This window comes from Adiantum capillus-veneris, chromosome 10, assembly GCF_014529385.1.
Source record: "Adiantum capillus-veneris isolate H3 chromosome 10, ASM1452938v2, whole genome shotgun sequence".
NCBI classification, from domain to species: Eukaryota; Viridiplantae; Streptophyta; class Polypodiopsida; order Polypodiales; family Pteridaceae; genus Adiantum; species Adiantum capillus-veneris.
This window is the reverse complement of record NC_140940.1, coordinates 41,410,770-41,424,529: the sequence shown is the minus strand read 5'-3', so window position 1 is coordinate 41,424,529 and position 13,760 is coordinate 41,410,770.

Below are 13,760 nucleotides of genomic sequence, written 5' to 3'. Positions count from 1 at the left end.
ATGGACTAAAGAGCAAACATGCTTACGAAAGCTAAGCCTCTCAAGCACCAAATGGATTATTCATCCATTCTGGAATGATGTTGTAGGGTAAAAAGGGATCCTCTACCCTCTAAGAGACATAGACTAATGACAAAAGGCTTTAACTTCTCTACCTCATAGTCAAGGAAGACTATGATTTCAAGAGAGAGATAATGTCATAAAATCTAATATTTAGCTAACCCAAATGATTTTCTCATGTTGAATTGATCATTTGATTTGGATAAATAAACGAGAACAAGAGTTAGAATATAGACATGTGCTTTTAGGTCCATCTCAGCACAGGACCAAAGGGAGAGAAGGCAATGGGTCCAAAAGGGAGATGGTCTATCAAAGAGCAATGACCAGATAATGGAACTTAAAATACCTTAGGGTTAGCTTCATTAAAGACCTCCAAAGGTTAGTATTAAAAGTCATTAAGCCTAGGACCTTAGAGTATTTTAGACCTTAGACAAGCTAAGCATGTGCTTGAGGTGCTTGTCGTGCTTGAGCTGACTAAGGTGCTTGTTGTGCTTGATGACTAAGGTGCTTGAGGTAGTTGTCATGCTTTATGACTATGGTGCTTAAGGTGCTTTATGACTAAGATTCTTGAGGGGTTGAAGGTGTTCCAAAAAGTCAAAAACATCTTCTACACAAGGGGGGGCAAGCCCTATAAGTAGGGGCATGAGAGAGAACACACACACACTCACTCACTCACTCAAGGCAAGCCAAGTCTAAAGAGGCAACAAGGATACATATCAAGCTCCTCCCCATGTTGCCCTCATAAGGTGCCTACAGCCTATTGGTTGGCCTCTAAAGGGGTCCAATGAGAATTTTAGTTTGTTCAATTAATTGTTCAAGGACTATTCAAGCCCTCTCTCCGAAAGGGGAAAGGAGAACTCTTGTCCAAAGACTACCTCTATGAATTAATCATGTGATTGGCAGGCTTGAGGAGGTCCCGTAATTTTCAAGCTAGAGCTAGGAAGAGGAGTCAACCCAAGCAAGGAGGGGGGTAGCTTGACCATATACTCTCTCTCACACACACTCTCACTCTCATAGTGTGTTGTGCAAGAACTCCATCTCCTTCTCCAAGCTTGAGAAGTGGAGAGGCTACACCAACAACTCTTGGCTATGGAATGCAAATCCAACCAAGAGCCATGCTCCAAAGTGCATGCTTTCCATCTCCTTCATCTCCATTACTATGTTATTTAGCTATGGTAAGCAATGAGAGTAATAACAAGTAAGGATTCTATTTCTTTCTCGTATGTTACTTCTTCTTCCTCTTCCCTTCCCTCACTCCCTACTATCTCTCTCCACCTTTGAAGGTTTTTGAGGTCTTGGGATTGAGGCCAAGGATATGTTAATGCTTTTGCAAGTTAATTAAGGGCACAATTTTGGTGTATGAAGTCTACCATCTTCATTGCCCCCAACGAAGTCTCAAGGAACACAATCTTGTATTGTGCCAAGTCTCTCTCTTTAGGAGAATATATATGATAGCCTTTTGGAGGGGGGACCGCCGACTCCACATAAATCTGGTCCTCAATTGTTATCAGTATCTCTAATCCTTTCCCTCTCTTTTACAAGTATTTTCATGTCAAGCTAATTATGTGTAATGTTCATCTTGCTACCTTTAATCAATTACTCTTTAAGAATTTTCTTAACGGAAATGCTCACTATTGTTATTTCAATTTCCGCTACAGTCAATTGTATAGCCATATTCCATTACAGCTCCTCTTGTTCACCAAATCACTACTAGAGGGAGTTTGTTATCATAGTATGGTATGACATGTGTGAAAACACTTAGAACGACCGGGGTAATGCCTTTTCTCTTGCTAGGGTTTTTCCCCTTGTCTTGTGTAAAATGTCTAGTTGATTTGAATATAAATTCTCCTTTCAAATAAAACTTGAAATCTAGCGAGAAAAGTTATATCATGTTACATATCTACGAAAAGAGCTTGACATGTGGATCATAAATTTATCATCTTTATTCAAGTTTACAATTGTTTGTAGCACTTATGGAAGGCCAAAAAATCATAAAAGTGTCCTTTTACAGGGAAAAGTGGTTCTTGGACCTCTCTTATATCACTTTTACACACCCAAAATTCTTGAACACATAGTGTTCAACTGTTGGTCAAACCCTTAATTGTTTCCATAATTTCATGTCACGTTTAGAGGCCATACTCTCTCTCTCTCTCTCTCTCTCTCTCTCTCTCTCTCTCTCTCTCTCTCTCTCTCTCTCTCTCTCTAAGTAATGTGTGCATTATTACAACCATAATTCAATATTTGGTATCAAAGAAAGCATCAATATCCTAACCATATCAATAGAAACCCCTTGCTAGATTAAGCTCATCTTTTTTGAGCGAAAAGCACTCCCTTCCCTCACTTTCTTAGATGAAGTTGATCCTCTTATTCTGACTCATTTTGACCTCTTTTCCACTACAAGTAGGATGTATTGACAAGTTTTCCTTTTCATGCAAATTTATTAACAATGTAGTTTCCACAAAGAAGCACTTTATATTCTTCTAACATGTGTGTCATATATATAGCACACAACATGGGTTCTGTGTAGTTTTCTTGTAGGTGCGTAACTATTGCATTAGGGGTGGGAATTGGCCATAGTTGGCAATAGTCATGTTTTTGGCATGTTGTCATCCATTGACAATATACATGGAGACAATTATCCCATTATAAGTTACATGATGCAACAAATTTTGTTTGCAAAGGCATTTAAAATATTGTACCTTACCTTGATGTGTGTTTGCCTTTTATGGATACAAGGTCTATCATGTATGTTGTATATTCTACCAGTTTAAGTGTGAGAATTGATTAATCACTGTTGAGCAAGCTTGATGGGATGCTAGATATGCACTTGCTATTGCCTTGATTGTACCATCAATCAAAATTATCTATCACCTGGCATATTGTCTCAACAAGAACATCAAAGTATATGTGAGGCATAATGAGGGGAAAATCTTATCAACGTATAAGACTCTTGCAAGAGGAGATTGAAATGGATACTTATCTTGTATGATTAAAGATCTCAAGGAGAAGTTTGATTGTTGTTGTTCAAGTTATTCCCCATAGTTCCCTTGTGCTAACTATTTTATATATGTCACCATACTTGTATCAAACTTTTTCTTTCATAGGGAGACCTCTTGATGTAAAGCTTGGGGACTTAGTCTCATGTTATTATAGGAGACTCACTCCAAGATAAAGAAGGATAACTAGTGTGTTGTTCAAGCTTTTATGGCTACCAAAAAGATGAGTGGTGAACTTTCCACTTCTCATGTTTTTCTGCCAAGTAGCATGACTACAACACTTGGTCATTCCAAAAAGAGTGGGAAGACTAGAAAACTTGATGAAGAGGGCAAGATTGTTCAAATATGATGATTCCTACGTTTTTACCATGAGGCTCAAATGTATGGGAGGTTTCCACATTCCCCAATATTGTGTTTGATTTTGTGCAAGATACAGATTTGTTCATGATACATGTACAATAGTGGGCTATAGATTCACACATATGGTATCTTCATAGTGGTGTACATCATTATGTCTTATCATAATCTACTCATTTCTGTTGATATTGTACCTAATGAGAATACTTGTCATCTAGTCCAATATGGTAAAATTGTGCTTACAATTGTGAGTTGTATCTCGTTCACACTTTCTTCTGCATCATATGTACCTCAAATAAGGGATTTTTTGTTGGGGTGCCCCTACGAGACTTTGTTTTATCGTCAAATCTATTAATCATTGATGTACTATTCATGCACTTAAATGTACTATTCATTCTCTTCATTTCAGTGATACAATAGAGGCATTGTGCACTTTGTTTTATGCGTTGTATAAGCTCATTTCATGTGAGAAATATGTAGAAAATTCAGCATGTCTAATGTCATATTCAAAAGCTACTTTGTAGATCCAAATTTTGGCATGCATATTTGGGTCATCTCAATTTGCTCAGCTTGTTGTGTTTGCATAAATATAAGATGGATGCTCTCAAGGCACCATCTAAATGTGTAAAGGAAGGCTACATGGGAGAAATTGTAGCATTCAAAGTCTTTAAAGGATGATCTTGTGGGATTTTTGTCCAAAGTCATATTTATGGTTTGTTGCATATCCCATCTTTTGGCCACTTTTTTTTTCTTTGTGACTCAAGGTATTGTAAAGGTGGTGTGCCTCTTTGTGCTTTGTCCGTGTCCGTCGGCCAGTTTTCGGCCGCCCACATTTATCTTCTTATTCTTTATACATACAAAGAATAAGGAGCTCTCACTCACTCTCACACTATGCTCATACAGTGAGATTTGGGAGCTCCACCCCACATCCCTCTCTCTCTCTCTCTCTCTCTCTCTCTCTCTCTCTCCCTCCATCTTTGTTGCACACACGCACGCCTACGATCCATTCCTTTACAATTGATATCAGAGCTTGGTTGGGAAGGAAAATCAACCCACACATCAGTAGGTTTGCAGAAATTGATTTCCGCAGGAGCATTTTTGGACCTGAAAAATTACATTCTTGCCCATAATTTGCTTATACGGACTCAGATCTGCGTAACCCAAGACTCTATTCTAGGGTTTTGGCACGTTCTAAACGCAATGGTGGTGTCCATTTGACCTAATTTTGATCACAATTTTTTTTTCAGCAACCTGTGTATTTCGTTTTTCATCGATTTTTGACCATTTTTCCCTCTCTTCTGGTGTGTGTATCTCGGACTACAGGGCAGCCCTTTGAGGTTGAGATTGCGGATTTGTGCTAGCAAGCACACACACATGTAACAGGAGCTTGCAGAGACAGGTTGTCTTTGTAGGAGGGAGATCTTCTTTGCTGGATACAAGTATTCAAGTGCAGGTACAGATACAGGTTTGATGCTCAGGGAGACTCATGTGATTGCAGTTTGAGCTCGGCAATGCATGCCTCGTTTGGTAGTCACAAGTAGAGCAAGTATTTATGTACTAGATTTGTAGGTGTTTGCAATTATGTATGCAAAGTGTGGAGATTGGTACACGCATTTGGAGTGCGGTTTGATGCGCTTTGGTTGCTCATGGTTTTGAGCGTGCGGTCACTTTCATTACTGGTTTTGTAGCCGTTTTATATGCATCGTTAGTGCGATAGAGATTGCAATTGCTTGTAGCACTCACGATTTGCGTGCAATGTTGTTCCTTTTGGGTGGTGTATCATGGGTGTGTTTTGCTCTGCATTTTTGGTCTTGAGTTGTGAGTGCTCGACCATTTGGAGCTTCCATTTAGACTCCCACAAGTGTTGCCATTTGCAGTTGAGGACATCTTCTGCAGTGTTTTGACTTGCATACTTGTTTCGACACAGCATGTGTCTTGAGCTTTTGCTTTGTGTATGCTTTTGTGGGATAGTGGCTGGAGTTTACTCGCCATAGTTTGTGATCGAGTTTAGCTATCACATTGACAAGTTTACAGGCAGGTTTGAGAGTCATTTGTGAGTTGAATTTTTTAGCCATCGTTTCCTCTTTGCATGTGTCTATGTATGGCTCAATTGTAAGCTAGCGGCACAGTTGTGACCAGTTTCTTCAGGTATTTGAAAGCTGAATTTGAGACTGATTTACAAGTAAAGTTCTTGTTACTCTTGATAGTGGTTGAGTTTTGACTCCCACTTTTACATAGGTTGTGTATGCTACGATTTTTTGGCACATTGTTCATTCATTGACACATTTTGGCAGCAATTTTTCACTCACATATGTATGTCATTTGTGTCGTCGTTGAGTGATACTCTTGATAGAGTAGTTTGGCTCTATGTATGACTTTGTGAGGTGATTCCAAATAAGTACATTCCCGGATTGGCCATTTGGGAATTTGTTGTTGTCTCCATTACGATTTACTGTTGAGTTTTTTGCTCCAGTTAACAGAGGAGAATCTGCCGAAATTTTGCCAGATATGTATGTCTATTGCTCACCTTCTTTGCTTGAGATAGTGGTTTGCTCTCGGATGAGAGAGTCTTGTGATCTCGAGCATTGTTTGCCATAGTTTTGGCATGGATATGAAGAACTTCAGGTTAGAGGCGGTTCTCGCTCACGGTCGCGACTAACATGTTGGCACTACAGCCATGATAGGCATATTAGGCGTCGTTGCTTCAAACATATGAGACAGCAGAAGAGGCAGATGCATGGTGCTACTATGAGGATAGATGGTAGAAAGTATGCATGTGAGGAGCATGTCACTTTTGAGTCTAGCTTGCCTTAAAACTACTTTGTGTCTTGGGATAGCACATTGTCTAAGCGTTTTCGTCGGCTTTCGGGTCTCTCATGTCTGACCTTTTGGTCTCGAGACCTGATCTTGCTTATGCGGTTGGTGCATTTGCAGTGGGAGTTGTCAGTTGTGCGATGACTGATACTGGCATTGTGCATTGTGGAGCCATGCAGTTCGTCACTTTATACCTGCATCAAGAGTGTCATCGTGGCTCTAGCCCAAGTGGTGCATGTTGCATTCACACTAGAGTGGTTACAAATGCACTCACATGTCTGGAGTGAGCAGGTTGAGAGCTGTTTTCTCTCACCTCTTGTATATACTCTTGTCTTCTCGTCACTTATCAACACACAACCTTTAGTGGGAGAATGTTAGGTAAAGGTGGTGTGCCTCGCCATGCTTTACCCGTGTCTGCCAGCCAGTGTCAGACCGCTCACATTTATCTCCTTATTCTTTATACATACAAAGAATAAAGATTTCTCACTCACTCTTACATTGTGCTCATACAGTGAGATTTGGGAGCTCCACCCCACATCCCTGTGTCGTGCTCTCTCTCTCCCTCTCTTTTCTCTCCATCTTCGCTGCACACACGCACGCCTACGATCCATTCCTTCACAAGTATGCACGACCCATCCACTTAGGGTAAGCTCCAAAGTTATTTATGTGCTTCAAGATTTTATTTTTTTAATGATTGAAATTTTATCTAGTTCTACTTTGAGCACCCTCTACTCTAACATGACGACCCGCGCCGCAGGGGGAAGGGGGGGGGGGGGGGAGTAGGGGTATATGTCTAAATATTTTAATGCATTTATAGCTAGTAGTGGGATAGAACATAAATGGATAGTGCCATATGCCCCTTGTTGAAGGCAAGTAGCTTGATGGTCTTTAGTTAGGGGTGTGTGAGCTTGGCCTCATTGACCAAGAATGAGTTGAAGGCTGCTAGCCAAAATTAGAGAAAGAATTCATCTACAGAATCAAAGCCAAGAGTGGAGGTGTGGCATAGTATTCACCTGATATTAATCAAGATCTTGTATTTTATCTCATTATCTATGTTTGCCTTGTTTTGAGTATTCATGTCTAATGCACACACACATGCATATGCATTCTCCTACCATTCCTATTACATACGTCTCTGTCAATTCTTAATATCACTCAATTCATTATTTCCTCAATAGCTTTCTTCTCTTTAAATCTAAATAGAAAATCTTTTACTTTACTCTTATAAGTTGACAAATTCCTATAGTGCCACCTTTCATCTTACCTATTAGAGTTTGTTGTAGGTGGTCATTAAAATCCTCCATAGGTATGTTCCTCAATCAAGCCCCTTGTTGAAAAGCTTGAACACAATCTTCACATCATTTCTTCTTGACCCTTTTTAAATCAGAGCTCCTCTCATGTCTCTTGGCCTATCTAGGTCCATCTTTCACATCGTGAAATTCAAAGTCTAATGAGTCAGCTTTCGTGCTTTCCTCCTCTATTGTCTCCACGTGATTGGCCTCCATTTTTGCTTTGGGCTGCTAAGCTTGAAGCTCCATGTATGGCCCTTGAACCTATTGTTGTGCTTGCCTTCTAAGCCTCCTCAATGCCCATTCATTAGCTTGGTCAATCATCCCAAGTCTCAACCTCGCAGATTTAGCAACTACCCAACAATGCTCTTGCAATGTTTGGGTCCACCGTACCGATTATTCCCCATCAAGATTGCCAAATGTTCATACTGAGATGTGTACATGAAATCCAAAGGTGTCAACTAAGGGGAAGTCATGGTTGACCTCAGCCTCGACAGTGGTAAACTATGAGGTCTTGATGATAGCGTGACTTAGTCGTAACTACTAATCCCAAGTGTTCATAGAACAATAGAAGCTTGAATCAAGGGATATGTCAAAAATTTCAGTAGCAAATGTTATGAAGGAGAGATGAAGAAGCTTAGAAAGTAGTTGCAAGCACTATCATGAATAAGGAATAGTACAAGTTGTAGTGACAAATGGTGTGTGCATTGCAAGGTGGATGACCAGGCCACAACAGAATGCAAGTGTGATTGTTGTGAGCAAAGGGGGCACCTATGGGAGAACTCTTCCATCTCAAGGATGCCAATAGATCAAGTGGCAGCACTTGATGCTGATTCTTCAAGCCCAACAGGCTATGTCGTCGACAAGCATGGGCAATCCAACAACCAGCCTTGCCCCCTGTACCGCCAATCGTCCAATTGTAAGCCCAACAGCTCAAGAAAAATTCCAGGTTCAAAGCACAAGATCGAGTTCAAGTAGCTAGTACATCTAGAATCTTGAGCTCTAAATAGGACGATGTGTCAAAGAAACAAAGAAAATTGGCTCAGAAAGTAGGTAGGCAGATGGCGCAACAATGAGCACTTGCAAAACAAAAAATTTACCTTCAAGCTTCCACTAGTGGGACAAAACCTAGCCACAAAATGCGTAAAGAAGTATCCCAGGGAACCAAGGAGCTCGTTGAGCAACACGAGTTAGTTGCAACTAGATCAATATGTGGGGGCACTCCCTTTGCCTCAAATCAACAAGAACTACTCCGTCTCATGTACGTAATGGCACTTGAGCTCGAGGCACTATCTGCTACCTCTCCCTATACCCACACATGTCAGAGCCCTAGGACGTTGTGGCCTATGCTACATTGGTGGGGAATTTAAAGAATGGGACTCCAAATGAGGGAAATGAAAAGGTAACAAGTGAGTTGTTGGAGAATCAAGGGTCCAAGGTCCAAGCAATGCAAGAAATGGAAGACACTTTTATCCTAGAGTTTCATGAACTAGCAAGAGTACCAAAAGAGCCTATTTCTACTGTGCAATGATCTTCAAGAACACACAATGTTATCCTAGAAAATGCTTGCAAAACACAATGAAAATATCACCATGGACTTTGCAATTCAAAGGGAGGTTGAAATTTGTTAAAGGGCCCGTATCCACCACAACCTCTGACTAGAAAGGGGATAGGTGGCTACAACTTAGTGGTGCACTCAACTAGCCAACATTAGAGCAAAAGCAATTCAAAGAATCTCATTACCCGAGGAGCTCCGAGGAAAGCTAGTAGCAATGTTATTCATATCAATTTCTCCTTTATCAAGCTTTTGTTATGCTCACGCTTGGTAATAAAGGTTCAAGTTTGAGTCAAGCCATCACCAAGGCCTCATAGTTAACCACTATCGAGGCTGAGGTCAACCACGAACTCCCTTCATTCACACCTTCGTATTTCATGTACATCTCAACACCAACACCCCTCAACAAAATGGTGTTGCTAAGAGAATAACATTTCACTTGTGGAGATAGCGTGATGTATTATCAAGCTTTGCCACATGCATTTTACCTTGAGGGTGTCATGTGTGCCACATATGTACTGAACAGGTGTCCTGCCAAAGACTTGCAAATGAAGATCCACATAGGAAGGAGCCTTATAACATATCTTGGCTAGCCAAGATGTGTTTGTGGAAGATATTGTGGAGCCGTTAATGTTCTAAATTAAAGTGACAAATGGTACCTTAGACACATGAATGACATGTTCTGGATCTTTTTAGTGTTGATGGGAAATCACATGTAGAGCATTATGAGGAAGTAATTGATGAGCCTGAAAGGCCTAAAAATCAGCACGCCAGAAGATGCCAAAATGGCAAGTAAAGACTTCATGTAACAATGTATGGGATGTTTACTTTTCTAGTTGGGCTTGTTCGAGTATGCAAATGCCTCTTATGCATCATGATATGTAGCTTTTGGTTGTTTTCAGTATATGTGTGAAGAGGAGGAGAATGGTTTTTTTTTTCCCACGCACAAATTTTAAAAATTGGTTGAATGCAAACTTGAATATTATGCTAATATGACAAATACTATTTGAGATACCTACTCGGTCTACTTTGAGAGAACCCATTAATTTGTCGAAAGATTCCCTCTCCCCAAAACCCATTAAACTCATGCAAGCGCTCTCGTGGTGCGTCCGCCTCTGCCTACGTACCCTCTCCCTCTGCCTTGCTTCAGTCAACCACCGCCTAGACATAAGCTCTGCTTGCCTCATCCTCTGCTCTTCACATCCATGTTCCGCTGCCCATTTCCCAAGCCAATTACATTGTGCTTGCTAATTGCGTGCAACTAGCATTGGGCATACCTTCCATCGCTCATAAGCCTGCTGCCCCCATGTCTGCTATGCACTCAAAAACCGCCTCCAAGAGCCTGCAGGGAGTGTATGTCTACCTCTGTGTTCTCTCCCTGTGCCTTGCTTCTACCAAATCTCGGTACCAAGCATCTCAGTGATGACGACGCACACACATCAAGCGCCTCGCCTACCAAGGTCCACTCAAAAAATACACAAAAACTGCACGAGGAGGCCTCCTGTGCGCGCACACACACACACACACACACACACACACACACACATAGAGAGAGAGAGAGAGAGTCTGCACATCTTTCCCTACGCCTACCAAGATGCACCTCGAGCCACACCTCCTCCTCATGTTGCCTCGCCTGTCTCCACCTAAGCTGCCCTAAGGATTTGCATGCGCATCTACACTAGACGTGGAGTTTGATATTTCTCTCTCCTCAACCTTGTTTTTGGCTCGATACCCCTCAACAAACAAACAAAAACACACACACACACACACACACACACACACACACACAGAGAGAGAGAGAGAGAGATCACAATAGAGCTGCCTCAATCGTAGCCCTTGTGAACCTGTCCCTGAATGCATCGTGACACTTCCGTATGTACCCTTCACCACCCTTCCTGTGCATAATGAGCCATAAATTCGCGAATCCGTGCATGCCACCACTATCACACCTGGACCCGAGTTCCACCCTGCACATCATCGTGAGAGAGAGAACGCCTTAATCTCCTTCCACCTGGCGTGTTCGACAGAGAAAATCTCCCTCTCTCTCTCTCCTCTTACCTTTGCACCTCTCTCTTCTCTCTCCTATTTTCTCAAAAATTTGACACACCTCCACGCGTCGTGTTCCCTTTTTTTTCTCAAGACAAAAGATAACATCCAATAGATTCGCTTTAATGAACCTAAAAACAACGTTTGCGCGGCCTACAACCATCGGTGCCACATTCTTGCTAAATCAAGAAAAAAAAGACAGGAACCTACTTATCAACAAAAGAGAAAGTACTATTAGAAATCTCAATAGTTTTGACAAACACCAAAAATATTGTGCAAAGCACTCTTCCTTGTGTACAATTCTTACAATTCTTGGCTCACCTTGCATGTCTCACCTTTTTGGCTTTCTAAAGAAGCCTTAAAGGAGAGTTCGGTCACGGTCAGGCATACTTTCAATGTTTTCAATGATATGGAGACTTACCTTAAATGTTATTTAAATTTAAAAATAGTAAATGGAAGTTTTTACTTCACCTTTCATTTCACAGCCTAACATGTCTGAACTTCTCTTACATTCCATCCTTTCAGAATGTTGAAGTGAAGCTTCACCTAGCATAATTCTAGTAAATTCTATACATACATACACACACATCCTCACATTCTTGACTTTTCTTCCATTCTATAATTTAACTCTAGTCAATATTCCGAGAAAGTCTCTTTTATTAAGTGGCACTCAACCAAAGAAGCAAAACGAAAATACTAGCAAAAATTTAAAATTTGCATGACTTTAAGCTATTTTCTCGCATATTTCACCAATTTTTCTTCCCTTTACCATGGTTTGCAACCAGCTGTTCCGATTTTCAGCGGACTCGAGGCTAAGCTGAGGCAACCCTTTCCCGAAACTGATTCCAATTAAACTTAACCTAATGAATTTATCACTTTCTTATTGTTTTAAAAGCCAATCGTGACCCTTTCACTTGTTTCATGGCCGAGAGAGAGAGAGAGAGAGAGAGAGAGAGAGAGAGAGAGACTTTAAAAGGTTGACCTTGGCCTATGAGACAAATCAATGTCCATATATGATATTGTGGTGTGTGGCCGGACGGCCCGAGTGTGAACCTACTTGTAACTACCTCTCATGTTAATATAAGGAGCTACTCTCGGATGCAAGAGGCAAGCTCAGTTTAGTCATATCTTGTCTCCCACTTGGTACACCACATTGGTGGAGATGACGGGCACTTTCTTGATTGGGTGGGTTAAGGTTCTTGGGTTTGCTTCTACAGGCATGGCGACCTTCCTCCTTGACATAGGCTAGCTGCCACCTGATTGTAGCTCCCCATGGAACTCGCCAACCCCATAGCTGTCCCTTTCTAATTGCTCACGGACCTTGGCTTGGGCTTTCTATTGTTTCTCGCTGGCGACACACAAGCGACGTTGCTGCATTTTATGACTTGCCGCGGACAACACCCTCTGCATCCCCCGCCTTGGACTAACAGCCTGTCCAATATTTACTGCGTCTCCGAGCCCTTCCTCCCCTTTTCCTCACACCCGCACCTGCATTACGCATGCCCTGTGAAAGAAGCTGAAGCATCTGTTGGAGGAGGCTCAACAACTTTGCATCATCATGACGCTGCGCCATCCAAAACTCTGAGTCCGACATCATCATGACAAGATCAAGAATCACTACTTCCCCGCAAAACACTGTTGCTCCGCTTTCTGTTCGGTTTTGCATTCCCAACAATCAACACCCTTGTGCTCTGAGCCCTTTTTCGCTTTTCCTCACCATCTTGAGTTCTACTACAAGTTTCTCTCCTTGCCTGCACTTTACACAGCCGATGCATTCCTTTGTAATAGTTCTTATGCTCCCTCATCGTATATTCTCATCACACTTACTTCATTGACGTCATGCAAGCAAAGAAAGAAGCCGAGAGAGAGAGAGAAGCAATTCAAGGAGTTAAAAGAGCCTGATCACACTATGCTCATTTCCTCATATTATGCTACACTCATGAGTTCGTGCTTGCTTGCCTTTCTGCTTTCATCAAGAAAGGTATGAGAACGCCACAGCGACTACTCCCACCAAGGCCAGTGCATTCGTCCTTGGCTGATTCATGGTGACTGGTTTTGGAGGTAATTTTTTTCACACTGATGCTCACCAGGTTTTGCCCTCCAAGAAGCCACAACGATGGTCAAACATGCTTCTGCAACCCCAAAGGTTATGCACAATCTTGAGAAGTTAGAACAGCCAGTAAGAAGTCCTATTGCTGAGGTCTATTTTCAGTCATTACTGCTTTCAATACATTCGAACAAGCAGGAGATGTCGCATCTATTTTGCGGTTATTGTTCAAAGACATAGGAGTTGTTGCATCATTGGTGCAGAGGTGCCTAATCTTTATGCTTTCATAATTGCGATCGAGTCACAATCCCACAATTTATCCTTTTCTTTTTAGGTGCTTAGTGATAGTCTTTTCATCTTTGGTTCCTTTCACAATGTAGTTTTTATTGAACAACCGTTACCATCACACCAAGCTCCTTCGGGAAGGGATGCATGTCGCAAAAATTTCGCACCCAATCCTCGGTCAGTCCTTCCTCGTCTTATCCATTACATTGGGATAGCGACCTAATGTTTGCATAAGCGAGATGTATGAGTTCCGCTGACGATGATCGGCATGATGTCGAGTCTAGCCCCCAAGTTCAGTTTCTAGCCCCTAAGCC